This window comes from Dermacentor silvarum, chromosome 4 (assembly GCF_013339745.2).
Source record: "Dermacentor silvarum isolate Dsil-2018 chromosome 4, BIME_Dsil_1.4, whole genome shotgun sequence".
Lineage (NCBI taxonomy): Eukaryota > Metazoa > Arthropoda > Arachnida > Ixodida > Ixodidae > Dermacentor > Dermacentor silvarum.
In genome coordinates this window covers 102842461-102856010 of record NC_051157.2, presented here as the reverse complement: position 1 = coordinate 102856010, position 13550 = coordinate 102842461, and positions in this window count along the sequence as shown.

Below are 13550 nucleotides of genomic sequence, written 5' to 3'. Positions count from 1 at the left end.
CAAAAGCTTTATAAAAGCTTTTTGGGACACAATATATGTAATAGTTTGTGCATCTTGATATACAAAAGGTCTTGATACACATAGCACAAAAGCAAAACAAAAATAATTATTATACAGGAAATACACCGCATCAAAAAAATAACGTTTGCATACACACTTGTATTTAGATACATGTTTATACTAGCTGTGATATGTGAAGTGCGCGAGTGCCGTGATCGTAGTGGGCAATTGCCAGAAGTGAGCAACAAGCAAGCAAGCGACAGCCATCTTGAGAGACGTGGGAGAAGAGGGGGAAGACGATGACCAGGGTGCTGGGGCAGCGGCCGGTTGAGCTCCTGGCCCAAGGCCGCTCCAGGCTCCCACCTGGGATCGACACGACAACCAACTTCTTCCTGCAGCCTGCGGTTGGCGAACGTCGGTAGGGCGTCCAACCTAGGCGGTCCAGCGTCTCCAGCGCCGTGCCCGAGCTCCGGCTGGCGAACGCCGCAAGGGCGTCTAGCCGTTACCCGTCTCCACTACGCCTGTCTTCACAGCAGTGTCGATCATGGCTGCCTGACGATAAGGTGCCGACCGACATAAGAAGAAATGATCGCCTTGTACCGGTCGCAGAGGTGAAGCCCTTGGACTTTGTATCCGGTGACAAGACCTCTACCGTACTAGGGTGACCCATCCAGGTTCCCAACGTCACAGCGAAACTTGCAGAACTTCCTTCTGCATTATTGGATCCCTGGTGTTCGCCTGGGGGCGACCAGGATTTTCTTCGACTGCTTCTAGTTTCGTCACCGCTACTCCACTTCGAGCTCCGCCTCTGTCGCCGCTTCTAGTCCATCCCACAGCTCCAGCTCAAACCATGAAACTGTAGGCCCCTTCTGACTTTTATGATTGCTTTGTAGACTTATTCCTCTTTTGTTTTTGTGACTTGTTTGCCGAGTTTTGTTTTCCCTTTTCGCTGTATTTTCTTTAATGAATGGCTTGTTGTGGTAACGAACAGCTTCGTCATTTTATGCGCTGAGGCTGTGCCTCAGTAGCGAGTAATTGATTGAAAGAACCTCATCACACTAGCATAAAAAATAAAGCATTATGTTATGTTTGCCTTATTTAAATGGTAAGGTAGTCGAAAACGTAGCATTCGATAGGTATAATTTGTTCTAGGCCTTGGTAATGCCCACATTTCCGAGCTCCTTGTATTGACCGTTTTATGCTTTGGTACCAAGTTGGATATACGTTTTAGGGTGTCGTTGCTTTTTTTATTACTGGTCGTATAGTTTGGTAATAACATGTTTTCGTAAATGTTGGGCATAGATAGCAAAGTCAGCTTTTCAAATAGAGGACTAGTTCACGTTAAGTAAAGAACGTCTAGGATACAACATATGGCCTTTTTCTGCATTCTAGGCAGTGTATTGATATTAGAAAACGCTGTAGTGCCCCAGACAAGATTACAATGGTTTATGTATGATAAGAAGAGTGATTTGTACAGAATAAGTTTAATACTTTCTGGAAGGAAGAAACGCAATTTGCATAGTATTCCCGTCACCCGAGAGAGCTTACTCATTACCATTTCCACGCGAGTCATTCCACGACAAATGTTGCTCAAATACAACGCCAAGACACTTAAAAGAAGGAACAATTGGCAAAATGGAGTTATTAGGCTGCAGAATGGTACGAGCATCAGTGTTTCCATTTTTTGACCTAAAAAGTACAGCATTTGTTTTATTAACATTTATTGTTAACGAGTTCGTGATACTCCAAGAGGATAATTTTGATAGAACCTTGTTGGCTTTAATCATGATATGTTCAGCATCTTTTGCGGTAACTAGAATTGTAGTGTCGTCTGCGTATACAATAAATTTTACGTCATTATCAATGCTCACCAAATCATTGATATAAATACAAAAAAGTAAGGGCCCCAAAATACTTCCCTGTGGTTTCAAATCAGACGTGTGACTGTTTATAACTACTTGTTGCATGCGGTGTTGATGATATGATTCTATTAATTTCAGAAAAACGCCTCGAAAGCCATAATAGTTAAACTTTTCTAGTAGGGTAGTATGATTTATGCAGTCGAAGGCCTTCGAGTAGTCGACAAAAATACCGAATGTACATAGCTGACGTTGGAAAGAATCTAATATAAGTTCTTTTTGCATTAGAAGGGCAGTTTCAGTAGACTGACCTTTTGTAAATCCAAACTGCATATTTGACATTAATTTATGCTTAGTTATAAAGGATGTGATGCGGCTCTGAATTAGTTTTTCGAGAGGTTTTGAAAAAATTAGCAAGACGGATATTGGTCTATAGTCAGTTAAATCGTTGTTATCACCGCCCTTGTGTAACACTTTAACTTTAGCAACCTGGAGGCTTTTTGGAAAATTACCATCAGATAAAACAAGGTTGTAAATGTGTGTCAATGCTGGAGTGATGGTATCTAGTACGTACTTTGCAGGCCCGATTTCAAAACCGTCGGCTCGCAACATTTACTATTTCTGATGGAAAAAAGTGCTAATTATTTCCTTATCTCTCGTAGGAGTCAAAAATGCAGACTCTCTGGTCCTTAAACTGAGATAATTCGAGCAATTTGGATCGTAAGAACTCTTTACTAAATTGGTGGAATAATTGTTGAAAGTTTCCGCTAGTTCCTTTTCTGATATTACATTTCCATCAATCGTTATTTCTCGAATAGTCTCCTTGCAGCCACTTCGGCCAAGAACTGTATTGATAGGCTTCCAAACGATATCTGATTGTTTCATAACGTCATCGTTAAATAAATTTCGTAAGTACGTTCTTTTCTCTTGACGTAAAAGACTATTAACTTTATTAATTTGTACCCTAAATTGACGCAAAATTTCTTGAGACCGCGTTGAAATAAAGGCATCGAATAAGAGGTTTTTTTGTGCGTATTTCTTGTAAACACTGTTTTGTAACCCATGGCTTTCCACTTTTGCGCGCAGGTTGAAGAACCTTGTACCTGAAACATTTCTCATAAGCAGCTTTAAAATTTTCGTGAAAATATTCGTAAGCGGTCTCGGGGTCTGTAATTAGCAGTAGAGGTGACCAGTCAATAAGCAATATTTCATTAAGAAAATGTGTAAACTGTGTGCGTTTACGTCTCGTACAGTCAAATGAAAGTCATTCCTGGTTCCAATAGGTGCGGTTAGCTTCAAGAACAAAAAAAAATTGGGAGGTGATCGCTGATGCGAGTGCCCGTAACACCTGATGATAAATTTGTATTTTCAATATTAGTTATAAAGACGTCTACTAGTGTAGTTGAACCGTGCGAAATATGAGTCGGAGAATTTACTACATTTTCAAAACCATTACATTCAAGGGTCCTATATAATTCTTCACGCGGTTTAGAAGTCTTTAAAAAGTCAATGTTTATATCACCCGCCATAATGAGGTTGAATCTATTATCGTTAATCCAGCTTAGGTACTCGTCTATAAAGGACAGAAAGTTTGGTATACTTGTATTCGGAGGTCTATATAGAACAGAATACACATTATCATTGCATTTATTTGAAAGTACTTCATAATCATTAGCAACAATGGAAAATGACTCAATTAGTTGGCATTGCAACGTGTTTTTTGTCATAAACATAACGCCTCCTCCTCTTTGAGAGGGCAAATTAAGCACATCTATTTCATTTTTATACCAAATTTTAGTTATCATTAGCACATCTGGAGTGAAAGCAAACGAGGGATTAAGCGCAACAATTTGGTCTTCCTTTTTTCGTGCTGATTGTGCGTTTATGTGGATGAAAGACAATGAATTCTTGTTTCTTGCATATAAGTTACCCACATCGCAAGGCAAAAGATAAGTAGGATAAGAGGTGTTCGTGGGCATCAAGTCACCGAAAGAAGAAATCCTTTCCCTAGTCGATCTTATCAAGATCCGAGACGCAAGCTATGCGCAGTGTTCGGGACGACTCAGTTTTTCTTGCGAAAATTTTGCCGTCCCTTGTCCATGCAAAACGCCAATTCTTTTCTTTCTTTTTCGCGATCGTCATGCCCAGCAGCTTCTTTAGGTCGAAACATAAATGTTCGTTGATATATACTGCGGCAGACTGTGCGAAACCAATATCAGAGGTTGTTAGCCTTTTCTTTCTAGCTTTTTCCAAAACTGCATCTCCTTTCGATCTACTGCAAAACTGTACAAGAATGTTCGACTGCTTTGAAACTTTTGTTCGAATCCTGTGGCATACCTCAACATCACCCTGTACAATGGTTTCATCAACAGCATTGCCAATGTACTGTAAAATTTTTGGGAGACTTTCATCCTGCGACATTGAAATACCTCTGATTTCAAGGTTTTTGTTTCTTGAATACTGCTCCAGTTGCACTATTTTTAGTTCATTCGCTTGCACCTGTTTCTTTATCAGTGCACACTCATACAAAAGGCAAGCATTTTGAGCCTTAATATTGTTACGAGGCATTGCGTATGAGCCTGCCCTTAAAAGACTGCTGTGCTACGCGAAGAGGAAGAAGACGGGACATGCTTCGTGAGATGCTGTCAGCCATTCTCTGGTAGCAGCAGCCTGTATATATTGTCTCTCCAGTGTACTTGTGAATCCCCGTGACAATTTGGTGGAGGTGCGGGGTACCAGAAGACGCGCTGTACAACGGAGCTCCGCAGTGGTCGTCGAGTCGGGGTCATCATTATGACAGACGAGACCACGACCACGCCGCCTGCGCCGGCCAGTGCGATGCCTGCACCAGCGCCGACCACAACGTCAACGATCGTCGTTACGCACCTTAAAGACCCCGGAACGTTCTGCGGTACGGATGAAGTTGACGTCGACGATTGGATTGCCAATTATGAACGCATCAGTGAGGTCAATCGTTGGGACCCGACGATGATGCTGGCGAACGTGCTGTTTTACCTCAAAGGAACGGCAAAGGTGTGGTTCGATAACCATGAGGCAGAGATTGGAAGTTGGGACACCTTCAAAACAAAACTTAGTGCCTTGTTTGGGAAGCCCATGGGTCGAAAGGCCGCCGCTACGCAAGAGCTGTCCATCCGCGCTCAGACGTCCACCGAACCATACATCTCCTACATTCAGGACGTCTTGGCTCTTTGCCGTAAAGTGGACATGAACATGACGGAGTCGGACAAGGTTGGTCAGGTACTAAAGGGAATCGCAGACGATGCGTTCAACCTATTACTGTGCCGAAATTGTGCGACCGTCGACGCAATTATTGAAGAATGCCGGCGTTTTGAGCAGGCCAAAAGTCGGCGTATTGCGAGGTCATTCGCTCGGCTACCGAACACCGCCCCGACGTCATCATGCGAAGACGGACAGGCCTCTCGTCTGCAGTCATCGCCACCGTCGGAAATTACACGAATCGTCCGTCGGGAAATCGAAGCTATTGCTCCTGCTCTCCCCAACAACGGCCACGGCGATTTTCACGTGCCGGCGGTTTCCCTGGTCCAGTCCATTGTGCGGGAGGAACTCGGCAACTTGGGTTTCGCCGTCTGCACCGTTGCTCAGTCTCGGACAACTGACTTTCGCCCTAGGTCGCCGCCTCGCCCGAGATCACCGCCCCAGGAACAACGGTTTTATCCGTGCTCTCGTAATCCGGCTGAATGGCGGACGGCAGATGATCGGCCGATTTGCTTCCACTGCCGCCGTATCGGTCACGTTGCGCGCCATTGCAACAACCGTTGGGTGTCGCCGTTAACCCGGGATGAAACTGCTAGCCGCACCGACAACTACCGCCGTTTTCAGCCCGCTCAGCCTTACCAACCATACAACACTGATAGCTACCGCCGCTTCCAGCCTTTTGAGCCGTACAACGTCGATGCCACCCCTACGCCGCACAGCCGTTCCCCGTCGCCCCGAGGTCATCAGTCCCGTTCGCCGCCAGCGCGTCGGCCATCGTCTCCTTCGCCTCTACGACGACGTCCGACATCGCCGCTCAACCTTCAACAGGGAAACTAAGGGATGCAGCTCTTAGAGGTGACGCTGCATCTTCGACTTGCACCTCAAATCCTCTCCTCGTATTGCCGACGCGACGAAACTTGATCGACGTTGACGTTGACGGCTTAACTGTTCCCGCACTCGTCGATACTGGGGCACAAATATCCGTGATGAGTAATCACCTTCGTCGTCGCCTTAAGAAAGTACTTACCCCCGCCGCTACTGGTATTATTCGCGTCGCTGATGGAAGAAGTCCCGTAGTCATCGGAATGTGCACAGCTCGCATCACCATCGCCGGTCACCATATATCTGTTTTGTTTACGGTTCTCGAGCAATGCCCCAACGACGTCATTCTCGGACTTGATTTCTTGTCGGCCCATGCCGCTCTCATTAACTGTGCTACCGGCATCCTTCAACTTGAGCTTCCTCAACTGGCGGATGTTCCAGATTTACCGTCACACCGCTTATGCTCTGTCGATTATGTTCGGTTGGCACCGCAAGCCGCCACGTGTGTTGCATTGACGACGGCATCTCCAGTTCCAGACGGCGACTACATAGTGTCTCCACTAGTTGAAGTACTGTTGACCAGAAATATTGCTGTGCCACACACCCTCGTGACTGTTGTCGACAACCACGTCCAGCTCCCGCTTCTGAACTTCAGCAACTCGACTCAAGCTCTCCCGCAAGGCATCTCAGTGGCCAACGTGTCTGCGCTTGATGTATGCGACGTCGCGGCACTAGACGCGGACACTTGTTCGTCCTTTCTCGCAAGCGGTCCGGCAAGTCCTCTCCCCGACGAAATTACCACGATGATTGCCCCTGATCTTCCGACTTGTCAAGCCACGGAACTCCACCACCTCCTAACGACCTATAGGGATATCTTCGACTTCGATGACCGCCCTCTCGGTCAAACGTCTCTCGTAAGTCATCGAATAAATACCGGAGATGCTATTCCTATCAGACGGCGACCCTATCGTGTGTCCCATTCCGAACGCCAGGTCATACAACGAGAAGTCGACAGGATGCTCTCTAAAGACGTCATAGAGGCTTCCTCAAGTCCGTGGGCGTCACCTGTCGTCTTGGTCAAAAAGAAGGATGGCAGCTGGAGATTTTGCGTCGACTATCGTGCCTTAAACAAAATAACGCGCAAAGACGTATATCCGCTGCCACGGATCGATGACGCCCTGGACTGTCTTCACGGTGCGAAGTACTTCTCATCCATCGACCTACGCTCGGGTTACTGGCAGGTTTCTGTTGATGACTTGGATCGAGAAAAGACTGCCTTTATCACACCGGACGGCCTCTATCAGTTCAAAGTTATGCCCTTTGGGCATGGAATCGGCGCCGTCCTCGCTCAGCACCAGCATGGCCACACACGTGTTGTTGCATACGCCAGCCGCCTGCTCTCCACATCAGAACGGAACTATTCTATCACAGAGCGCGAGTGCCTTGCATTGGTTTGGGCTGTCGCAAAATTTCGCCCGTATTTGTACGGCCGCGCATTCTCGGTTCTTACCGACCACCACGCTCTTTGTTGGCTGTCCTCGCTCAAGGACCCAACTGGTCGCCTTGGTCGCTGGGCTCTGAGGCTACAGGAATATACCTTTGAGGTACTTTATAAATCGGGTAGGCTACATCACGATGCCGATTGTCTTTCGCGCTATCCTGTGGACCCTGCTAGCCTCGCTGACCATGAGCATGATTCCTGTGTGCTGGCCATCTCTGATCTACGCGACATCGGCAACGAACAGCGTCGGGATGCAGCCCTAAAGCTCACCATTCAGCGACTCTCTTCTGCGCGTTCCGACCCTGCTCTACGCCAGTATGTCCTACGCGATGACGTCCTTTACCGTCGCAACATGAAACCTGACGGTCCAGAATTCTTGCTAGTTATTCCCCGACACCTGCGCACCGCCATTCTTCAACATCTACATGATGCTCCAACTGCCGGCCACCTGGGCGTTTCACGCACCTATGACCGCGTGCGACAGCGGTTCTTTTGGCCTGGCTTATATCGTTCAGTGCGCCGATACGTTGCTGCCTGCGCACGCTGTCAACGCCGCAAACGTCCTGCTCTTCCTCCGGCTGGCCTGCTTCAACCTGTCGACATTCCACCGGAGCCTTTCTTCCGCATCGGCCTTGACTTGCTCGGACCTTTCCCTACGTCCGTATCCGGCAACAAATGGATTGCCGTCGCAACTGACTACGCCACCAGATATGCCATCACGCGCGCCATGCCCAGTAGCTGCGCTACCGACGTTGCAGACTTTCTGCTCAATGACGTCATTCTTCGACACGGAGCTCCGCGTCAGCTTCTTACGGATCGTGGACGCTGTTTCCTTGCAAAGGTCATTGACGAAATTCTGCGTAGCTGCTCTACTGAACATCGCCTTACGACTAGAGCACTGCACGGGCTCGGGCTTACCCGAAAGCCCGGGCACGGCCCGGCCCGTGGGCCGGGCCGGGCCGGGTAGAGGAGTTTTTTCACGGGCTCGGGCCGGGCTCGGGCACGGCGTGTGCTTTTTGACCCGGGCCCGGGCCGGGCTCGGGTTTTTTGACGCGGGCCCGGGCCGGGCTCGGGCTTTCTGCGAGTTATTATCGGGCTTCTCAACTCTGAAAAACATGTATTTTTCGGTCTCGGGCCGGGTTCGGGCCGGTTTCGAGTCGGGCTCGGGCCGGGCTCGGGCTTAAGGTAAAGGGGTGGCGGGCCGGGCCGGGCGGGTAACGTTGATTATTTCCGGGCCCGGGCCGGGCCCGGGTCTCGCCATAAAAGTTTTGATCGGGCTCGGGCGGGCCGCCCAATGTGAAAACGGGCCCGGGCCGGGCCCGGGCCGCAAAAATCGGCCCATGCAGTGCTCTACTTACGACAGCCTATCATCCACAGACCAACGGTCTTACCGAGCGGCTCAACCGAACTCTTACGGATATGCTGTCCATGTACGTCTCTACTGATCACCGCGATTGGGACGCCGCCCTACCCTACGTTACATTTGCCTACAACTCGTCCCGACATGACACTGCCGGCTATTCGCCGTTCTTTCTCCTGTACGGCCGCAACCCTGCGTTGCCCTTCGAGACGCTCCTTCCTGCTGATCCATCCGTACCAACCGCATATGCTCAGGACGTCCTCTCCCGAGCCAGAATGGCTCGCCAGGTTGCTCACACTAGGCTGTGTGCGTCGCAGGCCTCCCAAAAAGAGCGCTATGATAGCCGGCACCGCGAAGTAGAGTACCCTCCTGAATCTCTGGTCCTACTCTGGACGCCGTCTCGACGCCAAGGCCTGTGCGAGAAGCTCCTCCCTCGCTACACAGGACCCTACAAGGTTCTCCGCAAGCTCAACGATGTTGACTACCTCATCACTCCGCTCCGAGATCGCCCATCTTCTTCTTTTGCGTCTGCTGCTGATGTTGTCCATGTGTCGCGGCTAAAACCCTACTACACCAGCAGTGCTGACTCATTTTAGAAGGCGCCGTGACGGCGCTCAGTCCGCCGGGGGTGATGTTACGAGGCATTGCGTATGAGCCTGCCCTTAAAAGACTGCTGTGCTACGCGAAGAGGAAGAAGACGGGACATGCTTCGTGAGATGCTGTCAGCGATTCTCTGGTAGCAGCAGCCTGTATATATTGTCTCTCCAGTGTACTTGTGAATCCCCGTGACAATATCTGCATTTTCCTTCTGAATGGCTTTCATGGTAGCATTCATTTCTTCGAAACATTGGTTATTCATTTCCATGCCAGCTTTCACTTCTCTCTTTTCCTTTCTAAATTCTCTTTCCAAAGAAGTGCGCATGTCGCGAATCTCCTGCTTCATTTCTTTCAACATTTTCAGCATTTCAGGATCAGGTGTCTTGTTAGAACAAAAAAAAAAAAAAAAGCAAGGAAAGAGAACAAGAAAAACAAAGCAAAATGTGGCCATGGCAACAGCAATATTGAAATCAGTCACAAAAAATACTGATGCTATTTCTAACCTGAAAGGACAGAATACACGAGCGTAAGCCGTGTGTTCCCACTGCTGCCGCCGCTGCCAAGTGATGTATCAAGGTTAGGAATTGAACGGTATGCGGAGATGAGGCATCAAGCCTCAGACTTGGGTTGAATTCATGATTATTAGCAAAACGGTATGAAGACTTGCTTGGTTTCCTTTACCTCCTCCGCTAATTGTCATTATCGTTGAAACACTTTTGGGGATAATATCCGCGAATGAGTTGAAGTTTTAATTAAACTGCCAGAAGAGCAAGAAATTATTCAGCATGCAGCTAATCCCTGTGTGCCGTTATATGTTTGCTTTGAATATCGCGAAGTGGGTCTTATAATCTCTTGATGTTAATTTATAAGCTGAGATTTTACTGCCATTCACATCGAATCCAGTTTATATGCGGAGAAATCGATTCGGCTAATCTATACTATTTGTTCAAATAACTAAGGACGTACTATGCGGCTGAAATGAAATGTAAATGGGAGAAAAGTTTAACATTAATGATTTAGAGTCCAGTATACAATGACACATCACATTTCATTATCTAAAATTATTCTAGCTTTTCGAGTGTATCGTCCACAAAACTCACTTTACTACTTCCTAACCATACTTCGTAAAGAAAAATATCCCGTTTATCTTTTCTTATACAAGATTTTTCATAATGCACAACTGAGAAATGAACTCCCTCGTGAGCAAAGTTAAGTGTTATCTTGTACTAACCACCGCCAGAAAAATGTCACAGTTTCGCCCTAAGGGCCAAGCAAAGAATGCGATAGCAACACAGCAATGTCATACGAAGTAAGGTGAGCGGCTTTGGTAGCAATATGAATTGTAGTAAACATGAGCTGATTAAGTAAGCAGGTGTGCTGCAGCGTAAGTAGACCGACATGAAGAGAGACTCGATGACCACGAGAAGGCGCGTGTGAAACGTTGGTGTTGATAAGAAGCGCTTCCCGTGGGCAGCGCGTGCGAAGGGACAGACCTGCAGCGCTGCACTGCCGATCCGGGCAGCATTGCATGTGTAGCGTGCGTTGGAAAATGTGGCGCGACTATTACTAACTGAATGAACAAGCTTGGTGTGAGCGCGCACAAACACGAATAGATCACACTGAATGACTGCAGACAACGACTGTCAAAACGCTGGCAGCAAGCATACGCCACAGCGGGCGAAGGTACGTGCGGTCTATCGCTTCAACGGAAACTGAGCGGCGAATGCACGGCGTATAAAGGTCAGAGCCGTGTGGAGATAAGAGACGGTGCGAGCGAGCGACGAGCGCGGTTGTTGGCAGAGTAGAAGTGCGCCCCCCCCCCCCCCTCCCGCTCCCTCCGGCGCTGGCTTCCTGCTTCCTTGCCTTCGCGTGGGAGATTGAGTGCGTTCGCTCTCCTTGATAGCGCGCGTCCCCGCACGCTTCCGCTCGGGCATACGGTGCGCGGCGAAGATTTTATCTATAGGAAACCTCACGGCGACGGCGACGGCGACGCTGACGGCAGAAATCCGGTTGAAGTGTCCATATAATTGCTATCGCAATAATAATATCTGTTTTCGTCATAGTTATATCTATCTTGATTCCTTCATCCCGTTGAAAGCTAAGAAAAAGGACCGATTGCAAACGTTTTTTGGCACCATTCTGAAGGTTTCCACGTTCAAATATACCATTGAAAATTGTGGAATGTAATAACCACCTAAATTATGTGTATTATTTTTCTTTCACCCGCTTTCCTCATTAAAACATTTAGACATTTCAGACATTGAACTTTATGAATAAATAGAATATTTCATCAAAGAAATGTTTATAAATATTATTTGAATAATTGATAACTAGTGAATAAATAAACCTGCCATTATTACAATTTCGATTTATCATTACATAAAAGAACAAACTAGTTACGCCCCGCGTTCATTCGATAAGCACTCTATATTCAGAAAAGGCGCAAGACGAGGGTTAACTATCATATTTATAGTGTCAGAGCAACAACATGTGCAGTAGCTTGTTGTTTCTTGTTAATTTTTCAATACCTTTAAAGAACGTTTGAGGTAGATGACTGTGCAGTAGTCATTGATAGTTTTGTCAACTGCGTACCTTTACGAAGTGTCAGCATTCTGACGCAAAAGTCAGTTTATAATGACATGGGTTGAGCCATAGCCTCCTCGATAAACTCGAGGAGGCTATGGTTGAGCGCTATTACCAGTTGCAAAACCATACGCGCGTGCACATAGCTTTATTATTATTTTTCAAAATATTCTACAATTTCAAAACCTCACGCAGACACGAGCAATGAGAAATTGGACAGCGCTTATTCTGAAGCAATAGGTGAAACGCCGAAGAAACACTACTGGCACCCATGAGAGCTATTTCTCAGTTCATATGCAATCGCAACGAATCTTTCAGGGTTGACTTCACCAAAGAATTTCCATACATTGCCACAGGCTAAGCGCACAATGCACTGTTTCGCTAATATGAAATCACGAGTGGGTAATTGTTAATTTCTTTAGCAAGTCACGGCGAACGAACTATAGTTACACAAAATTACCAAATAATCACAATGTAAGCCTCGAGCAATTAGCATTTCTATGGGAAGCTCAGGGAAGAGTTCATCTCTTGCGCCACATTGAGAAGTCCTAATTTCGAAACACGGTATTAACATTCAAGCGACCATTACTGCTGCTGTAACATAAGCCTGGGTGGTTTCAGCTACATCGCTCGACACGCGTTATTAGATAGCGTTGTGCTAGTGCTTTTCAGTAGACTGCTGAGCGATGTTCGATATTTACTACGCAATGCGGCTGGACACAGACAACCTGCACAGAAGCCTGCGTAGCGTTCTCCAAATGGGTGGTTATACGTTTTCGCTTATTCTTGAAGGCTTAAGTCTTTATCCTGTCTTTTAAAGAGGTGTCGTAAGTGGCTTGTACATAGAAGGATTCAATGTGGAAAATTTGTAAGAAGGGCACACAAATAACCTTTAGGAATGAAGAATGGCAGCCCTCACTGAATGGGGCGGGTTTATCGAGTTTTTTTTTTTTTTTTCTTTTCGACTCTAGATGTACAGAATGGGAAGGTAGACGTTTTTATGACCAGTATTCCCAAAATTTCAAATAAACTACTAAGACAAGAATAAAGTTGAGAAATGAAAACAAGATGAAAAAATGTGGTTGATCCCTCTTATATAGGAATCGGTATAGAACACGAAAGTGAAACGTGTCTTCACAGAAGTAGTGTAATGTTTATTGCACATTGATATATAATGTCTATTGGTGTTTTGTGGCTAAAGCGCCCTTAGGCGTTGATGCACCCACGCTGACGCCTGGTGGCACGTCTCCTCCATCACGACTACCAACGTCGATGACCATGAGCAACCGTCGTGCATATGGAAGCTGCACTACGCTGCACACGCTAGCACAACGCGAAAGACGAAGCACGTAACTGACACACTAATACAACGCGCAAGACAAAGCACGTAACTGAATCGTCACCGAGTCAAATCAGCGCGTCGTAATTGCAGCCTCCGCGATCAACTTCAGAAACATTTTCAGAGCTAATTGCGGAGGCCACGCTCCGCTGTGCTGGGTACGGTGAACGCCACCTAGGTGGCGTTGGTAGTGCTTCTTGATGCCAGCGTCCCTTCGAATGCTGGCATCGAGGCGTCGTAGTGCTGAGACCA